This window comes from Oncorhynchus masou, chromosome 21 (assembly GCF_036934945.1).
Source record: "Oncorhynchus masou masou isolate Uvic2021 chromosome 21, UVic_Omas_1.1, whole genome shotgun sequence".
Lineage (NCBI taxonomy): Eukaryota > Metazoa > Chordata > Actinopteri > Salmoniformes > Salmonidae > Oncorhynchus > Oncorhynchus masou.
Genome location: NC_088232.1, coordinates 25,722,779 through 25,747,479, shown reverse-complemented (window position 1 = coordinate 25,747,479; position 24,701 = coordinate 25,722,779).

Genomic DNA, 24,701 nt, shown 5'->3' with positions numbered 1-24,701 from the left:
CTCTGTCGGCACCGGAAGTTAGAGGTGTACTCCTTGTAATAATTCTAAACAACCTTTGTACAACACCTAACAACCTCAGTGTGAGATTTTAGCCTTTTGGTATTGTAGCGAACGGAGGAGCAGGGAATACCACTCGGGTCGCTGGTGTGAAAAATAAACACACTAAACACATTGTGCTAACCAATTTGCTGGGAATTGTAACGTGGCTCATATAACAAGGTTTTCTACACTGCTCCCCACTGTGCTTGAAGGCACATGCCTGTGCTTTGATTACTCAGCTACATAGCACGTCCGAGCCGTGCATTCCGATTGCCGCACGGCCACCATCCCACTTCTGACACCAATGTAGCAAACGGCAGGACAAGGAAGTGAAACCGGGTCACTAGCGTGAAAGGCAAACACCCTATACCCTATGCATCATGCCAATAGGGTAGGAATTGTATCATTAAATGGTACATTTTATCCAAAACAATTAGAGTTAAATGCCTTGCTCAAGGGCACTGAGATTTTTCAACTAGTCAGCTCAGGGATTTAAACCAGCAACCTTTTGTTAACTATAACACAATCCTCCTGATATAAATCAAGGATTGTGACACTATAACGGTTTTGGAATTACCATGATTAAATTCCCAGTCAGGGTACCCCCCCTAATCCACTATAAAAAGCATGTCCTAGCCGAGTTTTGGTCACAGTGCATTTGTGTTAGGCTACCGGTGTTTCTGTACTGCACATATGATGACAGTGTATGCAAAACAAATGTGCACTCGATTGATGCAAATCATAATTTTGCCAGGTAGGCCTACTTTGTAGGCAACATTTAACTGGGAAGGTTTTTGGGGGAAAATGTTGAAAATGATTGTTTCAGCATGCGTCATGGATTTTATAGAGCCAATAGGCTATGTATCTTACCTTTAAAAGTACATTTCGAACTGTCCCTAATACAGGGTTAACACTGTTTCCCATGTTAAATTAGCACTCATAACAGTAACGTTCAACTAAAGTAATACATTAACTGGAATTGCCCCAGCGTGAGTCTGCTCTCCTCTCAGCTGAGGAGAAGTGTTCAGAGGAGAAGAACCCACCTGCTGCTCCTGGAGATGCTAATCCGTTCAGCTCTCCGCCCGCTCCTCCAGGGGTCCTGCCTCTCGCTGCTGCTGCCTTCACCCACGCTGGGAGACACCATACCGGGAGCTGGTTGGAGCGAGAAGCTGGATTAATTGGCTCCCTGTTTAAAAGGCTCCACATACATAACACACTGTTCCTTCTCCTGTGTTCTTGTATAATGCTTATGTTAAAGTAAATGGAAAAGGCTTTCCCCTCATTTAAAGACTGTGCTCACAGTCTTTAATCTTTAATTCTGCCGTCCATTTAAGGCATGGCTCCCATATGTTATATAATAAGAGAAGTACACCCATACAAAAGTATGTGGACACCCCTTCAAATTAGTGGATTCTGCTATTTCAGCCACATCCGTTGTCAGCAGGTGTATAAAACCAAGCACACAGTCATGCAATCTCCATAGATAAAATATGGCAATAGAATAGGCTGTACTGAAGAACTCAGTGACATTTAACGTTGTACAGTCATATGATTCCACCTTTCCAACAAGTCAGTTCATCAAATTTCTGCCCTCCTAGAGCTGCCCCGGCTGAAACACATTGTGCATATACATCGTCTGTCCTCGATTGCAACATTCACATTACTGCATTCCAAACTGCCTCTGTAAGCAACGTCAGCACAAGAACTGTTCGTCTGGAGCTTCATGAAATAGATTTCCATGGCCGAGCAGCCGCAGACAAGCCTAAGATCACCATGCGCTACGCCAAGCGCATTCTGGAGTAATGTAATGCTCGCCACCATTGGACTCTGGAGTTGCTGTGACAGGTTAAAGGAAATATTCATAGCCTGTTATACATTAAAAAGTATTAGTAAATTCATAGTATGTGAGGATCTTAAAACATCTAAGGTTAAAAAGATGCATTCAGTATTAGTTGATAGAGATTGATAACATTCATATAATTGTGTTAAAGTTCAAATCTGTCAAAGTGTACGAATTGTGAGAGTAATGTGTAAACGTTATATTGATTACTTTATTTTGTAGTGCCTAAAAGTGTTAATCTGTGATCTACGAAATGCTCTTAATCTATGAGCCGGAGATCGATTGCTCTGGTCTCCACCCATATTCCTGGGGAAAATCGCGGTCTTTTCTCATTACACTAAACGTTGAATTGAGAATACAACACCGTATCACTCTCGTGATTATTTCTCCCCTGTTTTCAGGTACTTTATTGATGATAAAAATAGTAATTTATATGTTATAACTCGCTAATATGTCAAGAGTGTTTAAGGTGTGTCTTAGTAACGTCTTGAGGAAGTTAGAGTTAAGTTTGAAGAGAGTAATATTAGCCCTGCTCGGTTGAAGTGCAGAATAGCATCGTACTGAGAGTAGCTGTCATTTTATGTCGATTGTGAATGAACATGTGCGTTGTTAATAAGATATTTTGCTGTGTTATTTGTATAATGGGTTTTCTGTTGTTTTGTAATGTGTTACTTTTATGAAATTATTACACTAAACGTTGAATTGAGAATACAACACCGTATCACACACTATTATATGCATATATTAGCAATTTTTGACAGTTTTTTTTTTAGTTTACTTTGGGCACACAATTCATCCAAAGGGGGCAGTATTTCCCATAGACCCATGGTTGATTATATGACTAGTTTAACTAGCTTGTCCTGCGTTGCATATAATCAATGCGGTGCCTGAAATTGTGTCACTTCTCTTGCGTTAAGTGTAAGCAGAGACAAAGTACATGCGGCAGTTTGGGTCGCCTGGCTAGTTGCGAACTGTGTGAAGACCATAATGAATTTGCAAGAATTTTACATAATTATGACATAACATTGAAGGTTGTGCAATATTTAGATTGTCACACATTGTCACACATTCGGTAAAATACGGAACGGTTATGTATTTCACTGAAAGAATAAACGTTTTGTTTTCGAAATTATAGTTTCCGGATTTGACCATATTAATGACCTAAGGCTCATATTTCTGTGTGTTTATTATATTATAATTAAGCCTATGATTTGATATTTGATAGAGCAGTCTGACTGAGTGACTGGTAGACAGCAGCAGGCTCATAAGCATTCATTCAAACCGCACTTACCTCCATTTGCCAGCAGCACAGCTCTGTTCATGACTTCAAGCCTATCAACTCCCGAGATTAGGCTGGCAATACTATAGTGCCTATAAGAACGTCCAATAATAACTACAACCTAAAACTTCTTAACTTAACTGGGAATATTGAAGACGCATGTTAAAGGGAACCACCAGCTTTCATGTGTTTTCATTTTCTGGGAAAGGAACTTAAACGTTAGCTTTTTTACATGGCACATATTGCACTTTTACTTTCTTCTCCAACACTGTGTTTTTGCATTATTTAAACCAAATTGAAAATGTTTCATTATTTACTTGAGACTAAATTGATTTTATTTATGTATCATATTAAGTTAAAATAATTGTTCATTCGGTATTGTTGTAATTGTCATTATTACAAATATATATAGATATATAAAAATTGAGCGATTAATCGGTCCTCCAATAATTGGTATCGGTATCGGCGTTGAAAAATCATAATCGGTCGACCTCTAGTTCTAACGTCTAGTGGGAAGCCTTCCCAGAAGAGTGGAGGCTGTTATACTAGCAAAGGGGAGACCAACTCCATATTAATGTCTATGATAATGGAATGAGATGTTCGACAAGCACGTGTCCACATACTTTTGGCCATGTAGTGTATCTTACCAGGCATTATACTTTACATTGGATGTGTTTGTGTGGTACATGTGTTTAGGTGAGAGTTCTAGCATCTTAAAGCAGAACAGAGAGGCAGAAAGACAGAGAGACAGCATGACTGACAGACAGTCATATTGACAACTGAAGAATGTTTCGTGGTGTCTGACTACACCAGGGCCGTCCGCTCTTGCAGGTTGTCGCCATGACAACATGATAGACATACCCCAGTTCTGCCACTCACTGTCACGTGTGCTCCTACTTCGGCCTCTAGGTCACCAGGCTGCTCGTTATGGCGCACACCTGTCTCCGTCATTACGCGCAACTGCGCATCATCAGATTCACCTGGATTCCATCACCTCCCTGATTACCTTCCCTATATATGTCACTCCCTTTGGTTCCTTCCCCAGGCGTTATTGTTTCTGTTCCTGTGTCTTGCCTGTGCGTTGCACGTGTTTTGGATTATGTTACGTTTATTTATTAAAACACTCACTCCTTGAACTTGCTTCCTTGAATCGTTACACTCACCTGTAAGATAGTCCTTTGAATGGACATTAAAAGAGAGTAATATCATGTATTATTAATTGAATGTACTTTCAAGTGATAGATTTCATACAAATACATGTCTGTCATTGAACAACCCCATGCCATGGTTAGATAGTAAAACAAATACACTAATCTCTTTCATAAGTTCTTTAAATAACTAAATCTAATTCACCAACATTTCTAAATATTGATACATAACGTTTTGAAATGAAACTATGCATTCCCTCACTAGCTAGCTAGTCCACTACTAAAGTAGAATATATTAATGGCATGAGACTGTCCAATCGCACACCTCACTGATGATGTATGGGGAAATTGATTCAGCCAGGGTTCACTTCCCCTTCTTTCGGAAACATGCATGCATCATAAATACAATTGTTTGGCTACAGAGAGAATCAATTACGCCTGCTTCAGCTTAGAAACCTTTGCCTCGGGGAAATTACTCAATAATAATACTTCTAACTGGCCATCAATGGAGAGGCTATAGGGTCTGAAATTTGTATGAGCCCACCTTGCCCTTGTCCGCCTTTGTTGAGCGATTGACGAATATCCTTCCCTCACAGGTAGTTTCTGCTCTGGTCTGAGGACTGAGGCCATATCCACCTCACCTAATTGGAAAACATCAAAGCGATTCCATAAAACAGGAGAGGAAAAGTCTGTTTCAGTGGTTGGATTGTTATGCATTGTGAAAATTAACACCACACTTACGGATCCCTTAACATACAGCAAAATGATCAGTGCAGCTTCCCATATAACCACGGTGTATGTGCAGAAAGCCACAAAATCAATGTGGTGCACTAACTTATTGATCAACGCATTTCAACAATGGGATCCCTCAAGTAACCGTTATAACCACCTTATAACAACAATTAGGTCTTCTGAAGCATCTATTGGAGCTACTGAGCATAGGATTGGAATGCACATGAACATATAATTAGAATGCACATGTTTTGATAGTGGGCTGACATAGTCACATGCACACAGCTCCATCCAGCCTCCAGTTTCCAGTGAACACCCATCAGTCTGTCTGGGTATCAGACTAATGAGTTCTGGAGAATTAGAGACGCAAACCAGAGCCTGCTCATTTGGCCTCTTCCCTTTTTTTCTGCTCCACTGTTCATGTTATTAAAGGATTTTTAAGCTGAGCGGCACTAGGTCATAACATTTATAAAATGATTTTCCATGTGTCCGTTTTTATCTGGACATCTGCTATTTATTTCAATGGGTGATATTGTCAGTGATTTTCCAGGTCAGCTTTTACGGTGGCAAAATCATTCAATTCTGAGTAGAATGTGTTAAATAACACAGCTATGCTCTGAATCACGAATGTCTGTAGTTCTGAGCTGGACTATAATTTTCCATCAATACCGTCTTGGTTACCTGATAGTTTTCCTGCTCTGATTTAGCCCCAACTTGACAGTTACATGTGTTATTCTGCTACAGTCCCTAATCCCTGATTATCCTCTCTGCCTTCTTTCCTCTTCACCCAGATACTGTGTCGTGTCCTCAATGTGATAGGCAGTACTGATTGACAGAATGGTGGATGTTCTTTTTAATTCAGCCCTGCTTCATCCTTTGTCATTTGGCATCAACTCAAAGGTGATCATGTACTACATGACAAATGGCACACCCATCACACCACTACCTCCATTTAAATTAATAGAATGATACAACAAATTAAAAATAGAAACGATTGCTTTACTTGTTCAGTGGCTTAATATGATGTTCTTCATCACTGTCAGTTGGATGGGATGGGGACCGGAGAGCGTTCAGAGGGGAACAGTGATTTTCCCTCCCCTGTGTCCCAAATGGCACCCTATATAGTACACGACTTTGACCAGATACCTATGGGGCCTGATCAAAAATAGTGCACTATGTAGGGAATGGGGTGCCATGTTGGACACAGCCTTGCAGACTCTCAATGACATTCCCAGGCAGATTGCACCAGATATATTCACAGGATCGCCCCAGAGCAGAAACATCTATCACCTTCATTCTTGGTCGATTCAGGGCAAGTAGACAAAAGATAAACAAACAGAAAGGCAATATGTTATTTAGGACCTAGCTGCTAATTTCTCAGGAAAAAGATCTGTCCAGATGTATTGCTTAGTTTGGTCAAATTTTGGGAAAGAGAAAGAAAAAAGTGCTTGAGAAATGACTGATTCATGGAAGTTGACATGTGACTATGGCCATTTTCAACTCTTAACACAAAACATTAGGAACACATTCTCTTTCCCTGACATGGACTGACCAACTGAATCCAGGAGAAAGCTAAGATCCCTTATTGATGTCACCTTCAAAGTCCACTTCAGTCAGTGTAGATGAAGCGGAGGAGACATGTTAAAGAAGCATTTTCTAACCTTGAGACAATTGAGACAATTGAACTGTGTGCTATTCAGAAGATGAACGGGCAAGACAAAATATTTAAGTGCCTTTAAATGGGATATGTTAGTAGGTGCCAGGCGCACCGGTTTGATTGTGTCAAGAACTGCAATGCTGCTGGGTTTTTCCCATTCAACAGTTTCCCATGTGCATCAAGAATGGTCCACCACCCAAAGGACATCCAGCCAACTTGACACTGTGGGAAGCATTGGAGTCAACATGGACCAGCATCCCTGTGGAACGCTTTTGATACCTTGAAGAGTCCTTGCCCAGACAAATTGAGGCTGTTCTGAAGGCAAAAGGGGGGGGGGGGGGGGGGGGGTGCAACTAAATATTAAGTAGGTCCTCTTCATGTTTTGTACACTGTGTATAAACATAACTCATAACTTTTATTGTGTACTTGCTGCTGATTATTTTCATGCAGGACTCCTTTGAAAAAGAGACATTTGTCTTAATGGGATGCCTAAATAAAGGTTAAATAAATTAGGCCAGAATGTGAAAACAGTTCAGAAAGTACAAAACAAACCCTATGGTTGTGGTTTTGCATCACTATCCAATAAAAATGTCTGCAAACACTCCCCATAAATGACTAGAGGAAAATACCTCTACAGAATTAGGAATTAGAATACAAGAATACATTAACCTTCTTATGACACTATAAAATGTCAGACATTTTGGTAAAGGAGTTTGTCAACCATGTGGTTTTCCAGTGCTGTGATAGTGCAAAATTATCAATTTGTAGATTAGAGGCACTGTATGTTTATTAGAATGATCCCATCAATATTTCAAATGAACTGCCAATATACCAACATTCCATTCAGACAATACAGTCAATCCACAGCCTTCGACTGATATCGTATCATGTAACAACACACAACTTTTCAAGAATTTAGACATTTATGGTCGGTTTACAGAAATTTGAGATGCTATTTATGCAAAAATGTTTTATAAAACCTGAATAAGCTGTATTTATAATTATATGACTTTTAGGTTGACAATAAATATATTACACCATTTCTGATATCACATGCCTTACTTTCATTTTCCTGCATAAGTAAAAGCAGGAAATGCATCACTTACGCCTCTACTACCATCCATTCCAATTAGACCGACAGAGTCCTCCATGACCACAATAGGTTGTTATCAACAAAATTTCTAAATAAGATTCCGAACAATTTGCCTGCTGGTGGTCAAGGAGACACCAACTCTGTTAAAATCATTGATAACTGCCTGACGATTTCAAGCGATCGTTAAATACATGTTATGACTATTTGGTTGTAATATCATCACCTCTTGAAGAGCATACTCATAGTCACTACACTCTTAGAAAAAAAAGGAGAACCCTTTGAATAACCCTTTTTGGTTCTACATAGAACCATTTTGAGTTCCATGTAGGACCCTTTCCACAGAGGAATACAAAAGAGATCTACCTGGAACCAAAAAGGGTTCTCCTATGGGGACAGCCAAAGAACCCTTTTGAAACCGTTTTTTCTTGAGTGTATTATAGATGGGAAGCAATTCAAACAACTAAGTTATCTGCTGAAAGTTCACTTGTTAACTAGCATTATTGACCTGATCTGTCATAGCTAGCTAGCCAATTTCAGATGGTCAATCAATCAATGTAGCTAGCCTTTAATCACGATTGCTGTTGAAAGGCAATAATAATAATTTAATAGGACTTCTATGGGTAACTTATAGGGTCCTCCTAATGCTGAGGTGGGATGTTAACAAACCAAAATAAAGCTGAGGGCCAACTCATCCAGAGTCTCCCATACAGCTCTCTAATTTATCTATCCATTAACCAGAGCCAATGACAGCTTCCATTTTTCACTAGCACTTACCTGGCAGAGAACGAAATCAGCAGACTGGAGCACCTCCATCTCACACAACAAGGGCTGTGATTGGACTAGACATCTACAATCTAGATATCCAATTATTTTCTCCAGTGTGCCCTGGGAATAAAATTAGATTTCCACATATTGGGGCCAATGAAACTATCTGATACCAGGCACCATATCTATAATGTAACTGCAATACCAAAGCCATGCATATAGTGTATACCATGTAAAACACAGTTATGTATTAGATACTACACGTTTGAGCAGAAGGGGACTGCTTTTGCCCGCCTGCAGTCACAAACATCAGCAGCAGAATCAGTGATAAGGTTCTCTCTGGGGTTGCATTATTTATCCCGAAGGTTACAATAAGTAAATGATTTACAAAGACCTTTCTTCCAACCATATGAATAATTTTGAAAGTTAAGCTGTCTAAATGCCAGATCTCAGTGATTGATTGCTTAACTTTTCCCTGACCTTTTGGATGAGCTTATCAAGGCTCCACTCACCTTATCTGTGAGGTCTGCTCTGAATGATTTTGCATGTCATTGATCCTGTACGCTCCTTCGGCTGCTCTGCTCTTTCACCTTCTCTAAAAATACTACATAACACTTCGTAGCCTATGCCCCTGCCATTTCAAGGCTCCCTTTATGATAATTTTGATAAATTCAAATTAATTTTATTGAAACTAGAACAAACACGTTACTCTGAGTAGGACTCTTATCAGAAACACAGGTGTGTCTCTGGAAAGATCATTTGTTGCAGATTAACATTTCCATGAGTATCTCAATAGCTCTGACTACCAACATGTGTCTACATATTACAGAACTACAATTGAAGACATCCTTGTTTCCCATGGTGTAATTCTAATTATTTTCATACATGACTGTAGGTACACTACTACCATTCAAAAGTTTGAGGTCATTTAGAAATGTCCCTGTTTTTGAAAGAAAAGCCATTTTTCGTCCATTAAAATAACATCAAATTGATCAGAAATACAGTGTAGACATTGTTAATATTGTAAATTACTATTGTAGCTGGAAACTGCAGATTTTTTATGTAATATCTATATGTAATATCTATATAAACATAGGAGGCCCTTTCTGACTGGGAAAAGCAGGAGCTGAGACAAAACACTGGTTGACTTGAAGAACTGGCAACAGAGAACACAGGTATAAGTACACAGGGGTTTCTTTGATTGAGTTGTCATCTTACTGTAGGTAGAGGAATTTTGTTTGAGAGTTGTATTCATTCATCTTTCTGTCCAAAAATGATGCAGAAAAATTAATCCATGCTTTTGTCACGTCTAGGTTTGATTACTGCAATGCTCTACTTTCTGGCTACCCGGATAAAGCACTAAATAAACGTCAGCTAGTGCTAAACACGGCTGCTAGAATCTTGACTAGAACCAAAAAATGTGATCATATTACTCCAGTGCTAGCCTCTCTATACTGGCTTTCTGTTAAGCAAGGGCTGATTTCAAGGTTTTACTGCTAACCTACAAAGCATTACATGGGCTTGCTCCTACCCATCTTCCTGATTTGGTCCTGCCGTACATACCTGCACATACGCTACGGTCACAAGACGCAGGCCTCCTTATTGTCTCTAGAATTGCAAAGCAAACAGCTGGAGGCAGGGATTTCTCCTATAGAGCTCAATTTTTATGGAATGGTCTGCCTACCCATGTGAGAGACGCAGACTCGGTATCAACCTTTGAGTCGTTATTAAAGACTCATCTCTTCAATAGGTCCTGTGATTGGGTGTAGTCTGGCCCAGGAGTGTGAAGGTGAACGGAAAGGCACTGGACCAACAAACCGCCCTTGCTGTCTCTGCCTGGCCGGATCCCCTCTGTCCACTGGAATTTTCTGCATCTAACCCTATTACAGAGGCTGAGTCGCTGGTTTACTGGTGCTCTTCCATGCCGTCCCTAGGAGGGGTGCGTCACTTGAGTGGGTTAAGACACTGACGTGATTTCCTGTCTGGGTTGTGCCGTGGCGGAAATCTTTGTGGGCTATACTTGGCCTTGTCTCAGGATGGTAAGTTGGTGGTTGAAGATATCCCTCTAGTAGTGTGGGGGCTGTGCTTTGGCAAAGTGAGTGGGGTTATATCCTGCCTGTTTGGCCCTGTCCGGGGGTATCGTCGGATGGGGCCACAGTGTTTTCCAACCCTTCCTGTCTCAGCCTCCAGTAATTATGCTGCAGTAGTTTGTGTCGGGGGGCTAGCGTCAGTCTGTTATATCTGGAGAATTTATCCTGTCTTATCCGGTGTCCTGTGTGAATTTAACTTCTTGCGTCGAGCAATCCCGGATTCGGGATTCTATTTATAGCCTCAAGCTCATTAGCATAACGCAACGTTAACTATTCATGAAAATCGCAAATGAAATGAAATAAATATATTTGCTCTCAAGCTTAGACTTATGTTAACACTGTCATCTCAGATTTTCAAAATATGCTTTTCAAACATAGCTAAACAAGCATTTGTGTAAGAGTATTGATAGCTAGCATAGCCATAAGCCTAGAATTCAGCCAGAAAAGCATTCAAATAAAATCATTTACCTTTGAAGAACTTCAGATGTTTTCAATGAGGAGACTCTCAGATAGCAAATGTTCAGTTTTTCAAAAAAATATTATTTGTGTAGGGCAAATCACTCCGTTTTGCTCACGTTTGGCTATGAAAAAAACCTGTATCCAGTTATAGCCTCAAGCTCATTAGCATAATGCAACGTTAACTATTTATGAAAATCGCAAATGAAATGAAATGAATGTGCTAGCTCTCAAGCTTAGCCTTTTCTTAACACTGTCATCTCAGATTTTCAAAATATGCTTTTGAACCATAGCAAAACAAGCATTTGTGTAAGAGTATTGATAGCTAGCGTAGCATTTAGCGGGCAGCATTTGCACAAAAACAAGAATCATTCAAATAAAATCATTTACCTTTGAAGAACTTCGGATGTTTTCAATGAGGAGACTCTCAGTTACATAGCAAATGTTCAGTTTTTCTTGAAAGATTCTCTGTGTAGGAGAAATCGCTCCGTTTTGTACATTACGTTTGGGTACCAAAAAATCCCGAAAATTCAGTCATCAAAATGGCGAACTGTTTTCCAAATTAACTCCATAATATCGACTGAAACACGGCAAACGCTGTTTAGAATCAATCAATGTTTTTTTCACATATCTCTTCATTGATATATCGTTCGTGGTAGTCTCCTTTCTCCGTTGAATCGCTTGGAAAAAGACGTGCAGTTGAAGATGACGCACCAATTTCGATGGAGGACGCCGGGCGGACACCTGGCAAATGTAGTCTCTTATGGTCAATCTTCCAATGATATGCCTATGACAATGAAAAACAGAGCCTCAGAAATCCTGCTCATTTCCTGGTTGAAGTTTCATCTTGGTTTTGCCTGTAGCATCTGTTCTGGGGCACTCACAGACAATATCTTTGCAGTTCTGGAAACGTCAGAGTGTTTTCTTTCCAAAGCTATCAATTATATGCATAGTCAAGCATCTTTTTGTGACAAAATATTGCGCTTAAAACGGGCACGTCTTTTTATCCAAAAATGAAATAGCGCCCCCATAGCATCAAGAGGTATGCTCTCTCTAATTCTCTCTCTTTTTCACTTTCTTTTTCTCTTTCTCCTCTTCCTCTCTCTCGCTAGGAGGACCTGAGCCCTAGGACCATGCCTCAGGACTACCTGGCCTGATGACTCCTTGCTGTACCAAGTCCACCTGGCCATGCTGCTGCTCCAGTTTCAACTGTTCTGCCTGCGGCTATGGAACCCTGACCTGTTCACCGGATGTGCTACCTGTCCCAGACCTGCTGTTTTCAACTCTCTAGAGACAGCGGGAGAGATACTCTGAATGATCGGCTATGAAAAGCAAACTGACATTTTCTCCTGTGGTGCTGACCTTTTGCACCCTCGACAACCACTGTGATTATTATTTTTTGACCCTGCTGGTCATCTATGAACATTTGAACATTTTGACCATGTTCTGGCACTGCCAGAAGAGGACTGGCCACCCCTCATAGCCTGGTTCCTCTCTAGGTTTCTTCCTAGGTTCTGGCCTTCTAGGGAGTTTTTCCTTGCCACCTTGCTTCTACACCTGCATTGCTTGCTGTTTGGGGTTTTAGATTGGGTTTCTGTACAGCACTTTGTGACATCAGCTGATGTAAGAAGGGCTTTTTAAATAAATTTGATTGATTGATCGTAGCTTATACTATTGTTTTTAAAATCACACACAACACATTTCCCTGAAGAGGAAGAGAACAAACTTATACCATTATGGGACTTTAATTATTTTATTCTGTGTTGTTACAGCATCCATGTACTGTACATTGAAAATTAGCTGACATTTGGTCAGTCCAATCCTGAACCAATCATAGACGTCTGTTTCACATTTAACATTTACATTTAAGTCATTTGGCAGACGCTCTTATCCAGAGCGACTTACAAATTGTGGACAGCACAGGACTGTATAGTACAGTAGAGCACAGTACAGTACAATAAAGAAAACGTTGAGTATCAGTCAGTACAATACAGTACTGTACAGTAGCGCACACTAGAGTACAGTACAGCATAATTTACTGTAGAGTACTGTACTTAACTATACTCCACTGTACTGAATTATACACTACTATAATCTACTGTGCTGTGCTTTACTGTACACTACTCTACTGTGATGTCCAAACTTGTGAAACATAGACGTCTATGATTGGGTCATATTTGGTCCGCTCCGGACCAACCAACCATGATCAACAACTATACTTTCAGTAAATCTTAACATTTGGTACCAAAGATCGATCTGCAGGACTATAACCAACCTAATACACAGTCAGTCAGTTTCTTTTCTTGTGTCTAGTGCATTTGGGTCCATCCCTAAATGATGTTTAACTTCCAGGATGGAAGATAGTTGGACATCCAGAGGAGAAGGCAGAATCTGTCCAGTCTGATACATCCCACAGGATTCAACTGCCTCTATGGATCAGCACTATATCAATCTTAAGGTTTAGGGAGGGATTTTCTCTGTCCAAACTGTGATGATAGAATAATCCATCCAGAGAATGCTCTGTGGATCCTTACACAGACAGCACATCTGTCTGTTATATGGCAGCCCCCCCAAAAGAAAAAGGACACTGAATGATGCTCTTAATGGTCATAAACTGTCAAAATCATGTTTTTCATGAAACTGGATGGTATTTGAAGGAAACCAGATCAAAGTATGAAAAATGACTGTTGCTTCTACATTGATAAGGTTTGATCATAATGTTACTGGTCCCCTGTCAAATACTTGGATTCATGGGGGATAGGAAGGATGCCATGTGCGACTGACGCGTTTTCCGTTTGCTCCCGTGGTATTCTTAAAGTTTATGTGAATTTTGCAGCAGTACCGTATTTATTTTCAAATATTAATTTGGTGATCCCTTTCCGTAAAAACCAAGACTACTTTGCTTCCGAATGTCAGCATGTCGACCAAACATAAGGCCAAAAGCATGACTTTGAGAAAACCCGGCCTACAAGACCCGCTCTCATCACCGCCCTCTCCTGAGTCTGAGGGCCCGGGGACGCACACTTAACCCGGGGTGCGGGTTGACCTGGCGGCGCTGAAATGAACATTCGAGGCCATCAAACTACTACGCTCTGAGATAGTTGAAATGAAAACACAGGTGGTTGCTATGATTGAGGCCAGAATACAGGAGGTTTCTGGTACTTTAAAAGCAGATTTAACCATCCTGCGGAACGAGACTGTGCCAGCAATCACATTACTCAAAACAACAACTGCGTCACACACTACAACGATTGCAGCACTGGAGACCTCCACTACTAATGTCTCCGACTTAACTACATCCCTGGAGGCTGAAGTTAAACGCCTAGCTGTGGATTTGAAAAAGGTGAAGGAGAGCTGTGTGAGCTTAGAGGGATTCTCTCGCCGCAATAATCTGAGACTTGTATCGGTCCCAGAGTCAGCGGAAATGCATCGCGCCACGGATTTCGTCTCAGGGCTGCTGAAGGATGTTCTTGCCTTAGATGAAAAGCCCCTGATTGATCGAGCCCACCGGTCGCTGCGCCCAAAGCCCCGAGGCGGGGAGAGGCCCCGTGACATAATTCTTCGAGTGCACTTTTTTCATGAGAAGATGGAGATCCTCCGACGAGCCCGCAATACCACTCTGAGCTTTCAAGGACAGAGCTTCTCCATCTACCAGGACTACTCCCCCACTGTTTCCAGGCAGCGCGCAGCTTTCGGACAGGCCAAACGAGTACTTTGGGACCATCCAAGTGTGAAGTATGGACTGCGATTCCCGGCCCGTTTATGGATATCTCATGAGGGTAAAGACTACACATTTGAATCTCCGGATGAGGCTATGGCTCACATTCAACATCACATCAAGAAGTCTTGAACATGCTCACAGTTCAGCAACTGTTGCTTGCGAACTGTGGATAGTAAGTAACCCACCTGTGGTACAATTATGTTTAGATATAACAGGCTAGTCTTGTATAGTTGGCGAAACTATTCAGGCTTATTTGATGTGATCTAATGTTTTGATCATCTAGTGAGTGTGCGTGCCTTACAAGCATTCAGTCATTTTAATTTAATTGTATTAAGGTTTTACTTAACTCCTGTGTTTCTAGGCTGTCTCACTCACCTATTTAGTTTGTTTACACATTGACTCAGTGACTCAAAATATTTTTGGTTATTTGTTTACTGCATCCGTTTGCATTGACCCAGTAAACAGTAAATGTCTTGATGCTACACGGTTTTTGGGGTCTCACTTTAACCTCTAGCGTCGAGCAATCCTGTATCCGCGAGTGTAATCATAGCCTCAAGCTCATTAGCATAATGCAACGTTAACTATTCATGAAAATCGCAAATGAAATGAAAGAAATATATTCACTCACAAGCTTAGCCTTTTGTTAACAACACTGTCATCTCAGATTTTCAAAATATGCTTTTCAACCATCGCTACATTTGTGTAAGAGGTATTGAAAGCTAGCATAGCATTAGCCTAGCATTTAGCAGGCAACATTTTCACAAAAACAAGAAAAGCATTCAAATAAAATCATTTAACTTTGAAGAACTTCGGATGTTTTCAATGAGGAGAATGTTAGATGGCAAATGTTCAGTTTTTCCAAAAATATTATTTGTGTAGGAGAAATCGCTCTGTTTTGTTCATCACGTTTGGCTAAGAAAAAACCCTGAAAATTCAGTCATTACAACGCCAAACCTTTTTCAAAATTAACTCCATAATATCGACAGAAACATGGCAAACGTTGTTTAGAATCAATCCTCAAGGTGTTTTTCACATATCTATTTGATGATAAATCATGTGGCAGTTGCCTTTCTCCTCTGAACCAAATGGAAAAGTGCACGCAGCTGGAGATTGCGCAATAATTTCGACGGAGGACACCAAGCGGACACCTGGTAAATGTAGTCTCTTATGGTCAATCTTCCAATGATATGCCTACAAATACGTCACAATGCTGCAGACGCCTTGGGGAAACGACAGAAAGTGTAGGCTCATTCCTGGCGCATTCACAGCCATATAAGGAGACATTGGAACACAGCGCATTCAAAATCTGGGGCACTTCCTGTATGAAATTTCATCTTGGTTTCGCCTGTAGCATTAGTTCTGTGGCACTCACAGACAATACCTTTGCAGTTTTGGAAACGTCAGAGTGTTTTCTTTCCAAAGCTGTCAATTATATGCATAGTCGAGCATCTTTTCGTGACAAAATATCTTGTTTAAAACGGGAACATTTTTTTTAATCCAAAAATTAAAAGAGCGCCCCCTATATCGAAGAAGTTAATTTTAAAAGTTTTGAGCGTCATTTATGCCCAGCAAACGTTCAGCGTTGCGCACACAGTTTTTTTGGTATTGGTTGTAAGCTGTCTCAGCATCAACTAGACTACTATTATAAATTACTATTATTTCTGATTGTCTTACGACGATTTCCTTACTTCAAATTAGATTTTTGGCTGAGAGCCTTTATACATTTTATTTATTTTCTCTCTCAATGCCTGCTATAAGACTGGGAATACAATTATATACATCTACAAGTGGTGCTTTTGTCATTCCGTTTGCACAAGGGATTCGCATTTTTTTTACTTGAAAAAAAAATACATACAAATCTTTCTTTTTGCTGCTTGATCCACTAACTAAACGTGACTTTAAAGAGCGGGACTGTGGGTTTAGGTTTAAGACCGCACTCTCACAGACATACTGTGCGAAGAGAACATGTTCTATTTAGGCTTGTATCTTGTTTGGGGAGGTATTGTCTGGGATGGGGGGAGGGGGTGGGGGACAGGTTGAATTGTTCAGTTCTAATGTTGTCATTCTGTCTTTTTATTTTTTTCTGTTTTTTTCTGTACTTTTTCCCAAAATTTACCACCATACATTATTACTCTGAGACAAGTTATTCTGGGGGTTTTGGGCGCTCCTTGCTTTTCCATTCTATGCTCTGATGACAGGATTGAATAACGGGAATGCCCAGAGGGGCCGAAATAATGCGATCAAGTACATTTCATGGAACACCAAAGGGGTTAACAACCCGGTGAAGCGTAAGAGGGTGTTGACACACAAAGGGTTTGAATGCAAATATTGCATTTCTACAAGAGACTCACTTGAGGACTGGTGAGCATTTTAGGATGCGTAAGGAATGGGTTGGTCAAGTGTTCCACTAAAACTTTCATAGTAAATCAAGAGGTGCTGCTATTCTGGTTGATAAAGCTACTCCCTTTGTAGCTTCTGAGGTTATTGCTGATTACCTAACAGCTGCCCTTTATAGATTTGGCTTTTGCCCCAAATTCATTGCGTGGATAAAGATTCTTTATTTTTCACCCATGGCTTCGGTACGGACTAATAACTTGTCCTCTGACTATTTTTCCTTGCACCGCGGATCCAGACAGGGTTGTCCACTCTCCCCCTTGTTGTTTGCTTTGGCAATCGAGCCTCTCGCCATTGCACTACGCTCTAATGATGCCATTCAAGGTATAATCAGGGCGGTCTGGGAGCAGAAAGTCTCGCTATATGCTGACGACCTCCTTTTGTTTATCTCCAACCCCAATACCTCATTGCCACGTGCCCTATATGTTCTTAAAATGTTTGGATCAATCTCAGGGTACAAGCTGAATCTAGGCAAGAGTGAGATTTTTCCGGTAAACAAGGCTGCTTTAAAGTGCTCTTTTACAAGTTCTCAGTTTAGGATTGTCCGGGATCAATTCACCTACTTGGGAGTAAAAGTGACAAGGAAATATTCAAATTTTTTTCAGGAAAACTTTGTTGCTCTAGCAGACAGCTTGAAACAATCTTTTACTTTTTGGAATTCGCTACCCCTTTCTCTTATCGGAAGGATTAATGTCATTAAAATGAATGTGTTGCCCAAATTTTTATATTTATTTCAATGTTTACCCATTTTTATTCCAAAATCCTTTTTTATTTCACTGGATCAAACATTCATGCATTTTATTTGTGATGGCAAGGTACCACGGATTGGTAGAAAACATTTACAGAAGCCTAGGTCATTGGGGGGTTTAGCTCTACCAAATTTTCAGACATACTACTGGGCTGCAAATTTCAGATCCGTTCTGTACTGGCTGCAAATTGATCCTACTGGCCCTAGACCACTCTGGGTCCAGATGGAGTCTGAATCGTGTAAACCTGCAGCACTTTCCTCTGTGTTGTGCTCGTCTCTCCCAGTGTCCCTAGGCAAAAGGTGTGTCAACCCAATTGCAAAGCAGTCTCTTAAAATTTGGAATCAGTTCCGTTTAGCCTTTAGCCTCCGAGGCTTTTCTCTATCAGGCCCAATAAATCAGAACATTTTATTTCCTCCATCTATGAATGATGGGGATTTTGGCATTTGGCGCTCACTAGGCCTCTCCTCGCTAGCCCAATTATTCTTTGATGATACATTTGCCTATTTCTCAGCTGCAGGAAAAGTTCAATCTCCCCCAATTCCACTTTTTCCGCTATCTCCAGACTAGAAACTTTGTCAGAGCTAACACACCTGGATTTCCCAATAGGCCTGCAAATACAGCTATAGAGAGCATCTTGGAGTTGAACAAGCTTCCTAGTGGCGCAATTTCAGATGTATATGCAATCATTCATGACTTACAGAACCCTTCTTTGGTGCCTTTAAAGACTCGATGGGAAAAGGATTTGGGGGAGGAACTTGGGGAAGGCGCCTGGGAATCTATGCTGCACAGGGTGCACTCGACCTCTTTTAGCACTAGACACAGCCTCATTCAATTCAAGGTGGTTCACCGTATCCACTGGTCGGGGGCCAAACTTGGATGAATATTCTCTGATTTTGATCCTACCTGTGTCAGATGTAAAGTGGAACCAGCCACACCGTTGCATATGTTTTGGGGCTGTCAGAAACTGTCAGGTTTCTGGGAATTAATATTTAAATGTTTCTCTGATATATATGACACTGTTATAGATCCGTCTCCCCTTACAGCCCTTTTTGGAGTACTGCCCATGGGTACCCCCCTATCAAGAATCCAGTCGGGAAGTGTTGCTTATACAATTCTTTTAGCTAGACGGCTAATACTACAGCTCCCCCATCTTATATATTGGGTGAGAGATGTGTTGTGATCTCTGAAACTAGAAAAAATTCAATTCACGTGGGAACCCCAAACTGTTTAATGAGGCTTGGGCTCCATTCCGGTCTTACTTTAAACAGTCCATCCTCTGATGGCATTCCAATTAAAACTAAAATAAGTCTGTATTTGACCCCCCTGTGACTTAAGGGTTGGAGGAGCTTCTCTTTTTTTGCTGGGGGGGGGGGGGCATTAAGGTCCATGTGCTTATTGATTGTGATCCACAGATGCCTTGTTCATCTTGCCCGGGCAGAGACTGAAGTGTGAGCTTGTTTTTCCCAGTTATTTTTACATTTTGTTCACGCCCACATGAGTAATCATTCTATTTGTTCTATTTTAAAGCATTGTAAACTTTATTTTTGGTCCAGTGTATGGTCGGTCTGTGGCCATGACTGTCTGTGAGTGGTTGCATTTCTCCACCCTTATCCCTTGACTATTTACAGGAACAATGGTGAGGTGTTTGCTCTGTCCCTGTACTATAGATTGGCCTTTTACATCTGTAGCCTTCTGCCTGGTGTGTTTAACTTGTCTAAAGTATGGTATCTTTAAAGTTTTTTTTTTCTTTTTTTTTCTAGTTGAGTATATTATTTATATTGCTTTGTCTTGTCTCTCTCTCTGTGTGTGTGTGTAAAACTTAATAAACAGAGTAAAAAAAAAAAAAAAAAATGGATTCATTACTAAGGGAACAAGGCGACATCACCTTAACTCTCATTTTAATACAGCAATGGTAATATGATATTCTCTTACCTAATTTAAATAACTACTGCCATGTAACCAACATCGGAGAAGGTGTGTTTGCAGAGAGGAGTGGTTTGTATAGCTGCTCTACCGGTGCCAAAACATGACTGTAGGTTGTCAGCAAATACAATAAAAAGTTTACCCTATCCATCTATGGCAAAGATACGTATATGTTTCCCCTGTCGTCTGTGTCTGATGTTAGCTACTTACTGGCTAGCTAGGTCTTCAGCCAGCATGGAACAAAAGGGAGTTGTCTGAAGCACCTGTCAAGACAAAACATTCGTCAGTACTGCTGTGAACCGCATCACAAGAAACATGCCAAACAGGAGATGTACAGATGTAGGTTCTTAAAAGGTTTCACTGATTATTTTACTGCAAGACTGCTCACTGCATCCAAGTTGCTTGCCATAGGCGTTTCAGAGAGTTTTCAGTCAAGGTGAGTTCATGAATATAAGATCCCTTCCCACTCATCCTGTCTTTTCAAACTTCCTTGTTGTTAGTCACGAGAGAAAAAGTACTGTTCAGGACCTTTTAAGGATATCAATTAAGTTTGCATCTTCGGGACTGTAATATTATTTCCTGTCAGTGGGACGAATGAGAGATGTAGAGATACTTTCATGCCATGTCTATTATTGTTGCAATATGTTAAAAAGGTGAGAAAATGTGGTCCTTTATCAGTTTATGAAGAGAGCACTCCTGTCCACACATTCAGTAATCTAATTAACTTGGGCTGAGATGAATAATGGTCAAATCATATCTCTGTCACTTGGAGCACCCTCACAACGTAATAAGGACTTTTGGGAGGAGAGGATGTTGAATATGGAGTTGTCCATGGCAACATTTGTCCACTCTTTTTATTGGATGGATGACATACAGCCAGCGCTCACTAACAAATGCCATAATCTCATTAGACCAAATGAAAAATCTGTTGTATGTCATGATGCACAGTATGTAAGTAAAAGGCTAACTGTAGGTTAGAGTGGGGTAAAATGAGCAATTGTTTTGTAAAAAAAGCTGAAGAACATCCACACATCTATGTACTTTTTGCAGGTGCTGTAGTTATAGGTGAATTCCTGAAAAATAAAGAGGAAAATGCCGCTCATGGGCCCAACTGATTTTTTTTATAACAATGTTTCGACCCTTAGGTGGAAGGTCCTATATAGAGTGCCTTGCGAAAGTATTCGGCCCCCTTGAACTTTGCGACCTTTTGCCACATTTCAGGCTTTAAACATAAAGATATAAAACTGTATTTTTTTGTGAAGAATCAACAAGTGGGACACAATCATGAAGTGGAACGACATTTATTGGATATTTCAAACTTTAACAAATCAAAAACTGAAAAATTCAGCGTGCAAAATTATTCAGCCCCCTTAAGTTAATACTTTGTAGCGCCACCTTTTGCTGCGATTACAGCTGAAAGTCGCTTGGGGTATGTCTCTATCAGTTTTGCACTTCGAGAGACTGAATTTTTTTCCCATTCCTCCTTGCAAAACAGCTCGAGCTCAGTGAGGTTGGATGGAGAACATTTGTGAACAGCAGTTTTCAGTTCTTTCCACAGATTCTCGATTGGATTCAGGTCTGGACTTTGACTTGGCCATTCTAACACCTGGATATGTTTATTTTTGAACCATTCCATTGTAGATTTTGCTTTATGTTTTGGATCATTGTCTTGTTGGAATCTCAGGTCTTTGCAGACTCCATCAGGTTCTCTTCCAGAATGGTCCTGTATTTGGCTCCATCTTCCCATCAATTTTAACCATCTTCCCTGTCCCTGCTGAAGAAAGGCAGGCCCAAACCATGATGCTGTCACCACCATGTTTGACAGTGGGGATGGTGTGTTCAAGGTGATGAGCTGTGTTGCTTTTACGCCAAACATAACGTTTTGCATTGTTGCCAAAAAGTTCAATTTTGGTTTCATCTGACCAGAGCACCTTCTTCCACATGTTTGGTGTGTCTCCCAGGTGGCAAACTTTAAACACTTTTTATGGATATCTTTAAGAAATGGCTTTCTTCTTGCCACTCTTCCATAAAGGCCAGATTTGTGCAATATACAACTGATTGTTGTCCTATGGACAGAGTCTCCCACCTCAGCTGTAGATCTCTGCAGTTCATCCAGAGTGATCATGGGCCTCTTGGCTGCATCTCTGATCAGTCTTCTCCTTGTATGAGCTGAAAGTTTAGAGGGAAGGCCAGGTCTTGAATGATTTGCAGTGGTCTGATACTCCTTCCATTTCAATATTATCGATTGCACAGTGCTCCTTGGGATGTTTAAAGCTTGGGAAATCTTTTTGTATCCAAATCCGGCTTTAAACTTCTTCACAACAGTATCTAGGACCTGCCTGGTGTGTTCCTTGTTCTTCATGATGCTCTCTGCGCTTTTAACGGACCTCTTAGACTATCACAGTGCAGGTGCATTTATACGGAGACTTGATTACACACAGGTTGATTGTATTTATCATCATTAGTCATTTAGGTCAACATTGGATCATTCAGAGATCCTCACTGAACTACTGGAGAGAGTTTGCTGCACTGAAAGTAAAGGGGCTGAATAATTTTGCACGCCCAATTTTTCAGTTTTTGATTTGTTAAAAAAGTTTGAAATATCCAATAAATGTCGTTCCACTTCATGATTGTGTCCCACTTGTTGATTCTTCACAAAAAAATACAGTTTTATATCTTTATGTTTGAAGCCTGAAATGTGGCAAAAGGTCGCAAAGTTCAAGGGGGCCGAATTCTTTCGCAAGGCACTGTATAGGGTCAGTGCTCAGTGACATCACTTGAAGAAAAGGAAGTAAAGGTATATAACATAGGTTCGCAACATTCAATGTATCAAAATATATGAGCATAAATGAGGAATTTGTTAGTAGAAAGCAAATATGTTGCTGTTTTTGTTGAAATATTTCCATCTACTTCAATTGGCACAGTGGGTATTCCAAGAAATCATGAATGTAAGAACAGCTTTTTCTATCTGAAGGTGACAAAAAATCCATAAAACCTAAGCTAGACTATCCATAATGTCCTTCGTGTAATATTTCTATTTACACCCAATCTTTACTGTGAGGCTTTTGTTGTACATCTTCCTTGGCCTTTTGTTGTACTTTGTAAATTGGAACACAGTATAATTGTTTGAGTGACAAGCATTAATCCAGTCTCATCAGAACGCAAGAAAAAAAATGAGAATAATGACATTTCAAGGCTTTATTTGATTTTGTGTCTTGCCAGTGTTCTCAGAGGCATGAAGGAAAATCTATTGAGAAAAGGGTTATTCGTCATTCAAGTTATTATGTGCCCATATCAAAAAGTTCCATATCAAAAACCAAATAATAATCAATAAGGAATATACTGTATATGATATGCAGCATGCCTAGCAGCTGGAACAAGCTCCTTCCTAGCGTCAGGACAGCTTAGCCCATACCTATCTACTGAAATCATATGAAAGCCAATACCATGACGGCCCTTAACTACACTGGACTTTATGCAAATTGGAAACCTCATATCCAGAGGAGGAATTTATTGTAGATGGGGATTTTAGGAAATCGCTATCAAAGTTCTATCAACATATTGATAGTACTCTCTCTGGAAAAACACTGGATCACTGCTACTCCCCCTTTCGAGATGCCTACAAGGCCCTCCCCACCCTCCCGTTGCAAATCAGATCACGACTCCATTTTGCTCCTCCCTTCCTATAGGCAGAAACCCAAACAGGACGTACTCGTGCTAAGATCTATTCTACGCTGGTCTGAACAATCAGAATCCATGCATCAAGATTGTTTTGATCAAACAGACTGGGATATATTCCCAGGTAGCCTCTGAGAAAAATATTGACGTATACACGGACATGGTGACTGAGTTCATCAGGAAGTGTATAGTTTATGTTGTTCCCACTGTGACTATTAAAACCTACCAAAACCAGAAACCGTGGAGAGATGGCAGGATTTGCTCAAAGCTGAAAGCACAAACCACCGCATTTAACCATGGCAAGGATTGGGAATATGGTTGAATACAAACTGTTACGGATCCCTTTTGGCCCAACAGTCTAGGGGGGGGATGGTAATGAGACCCGTAACATAACTTATGCAAATTATAATTGTGACAAAGTAAAAGTGAGAACGAAATAACCAGGACAACTGAAATCTACCGTCAAACTCAATGTTTATTTGAAAACACACGGTAATGGGGGGAGCAGGAAAAGGGGCTGAGCTGGACCCAAGGAAAGAAACAATAAGTATTAAAAAAAACCTAAGCTAGACTAGCCTACTTTAACATCAGCTAACTGGTCCGTCCAGTTCTAACTAGTGTATTTAACAAAGTCTACCTACGGGTAGTGTATGCCCATGGGCGACTTGTCTTGGTTTCCCCTTTTCCCACCAGCAAACAAACACCATAACCAAAACAATACTCACAGGTGATGACAAAGTGCTATGGAGGTGCTCAAACAAAAAGAGAGGTTAATACTGTCAGGACCCGGTTTCGAACCTGGGTCTCCGGAGTGAGAAACAGTCACTTAACCAACTGAGCCACGAATAGACAGCAGAACCCAGAAGATGAGGCAGACACAGCAGTACTTAAGACGGTGAAATTTAATAAAGAAAAAATCCTAAAATACAAAAAATGGCAAATCCAAAAGGTGGAAGGAAAAACACAAAAAGACCTCAAAAGAAACTCACCAAAAATAAACAAAAACAAAAAACAGAATACCACAAGAACTTCACCCGGAATCGACAAGAGCACACAGAACACTAGGGCAGGGTGCTAACATACAAACACAGAGCACAGAACTGAGGGAAACAAAGGGTTTAAATACAATCAGGGAAA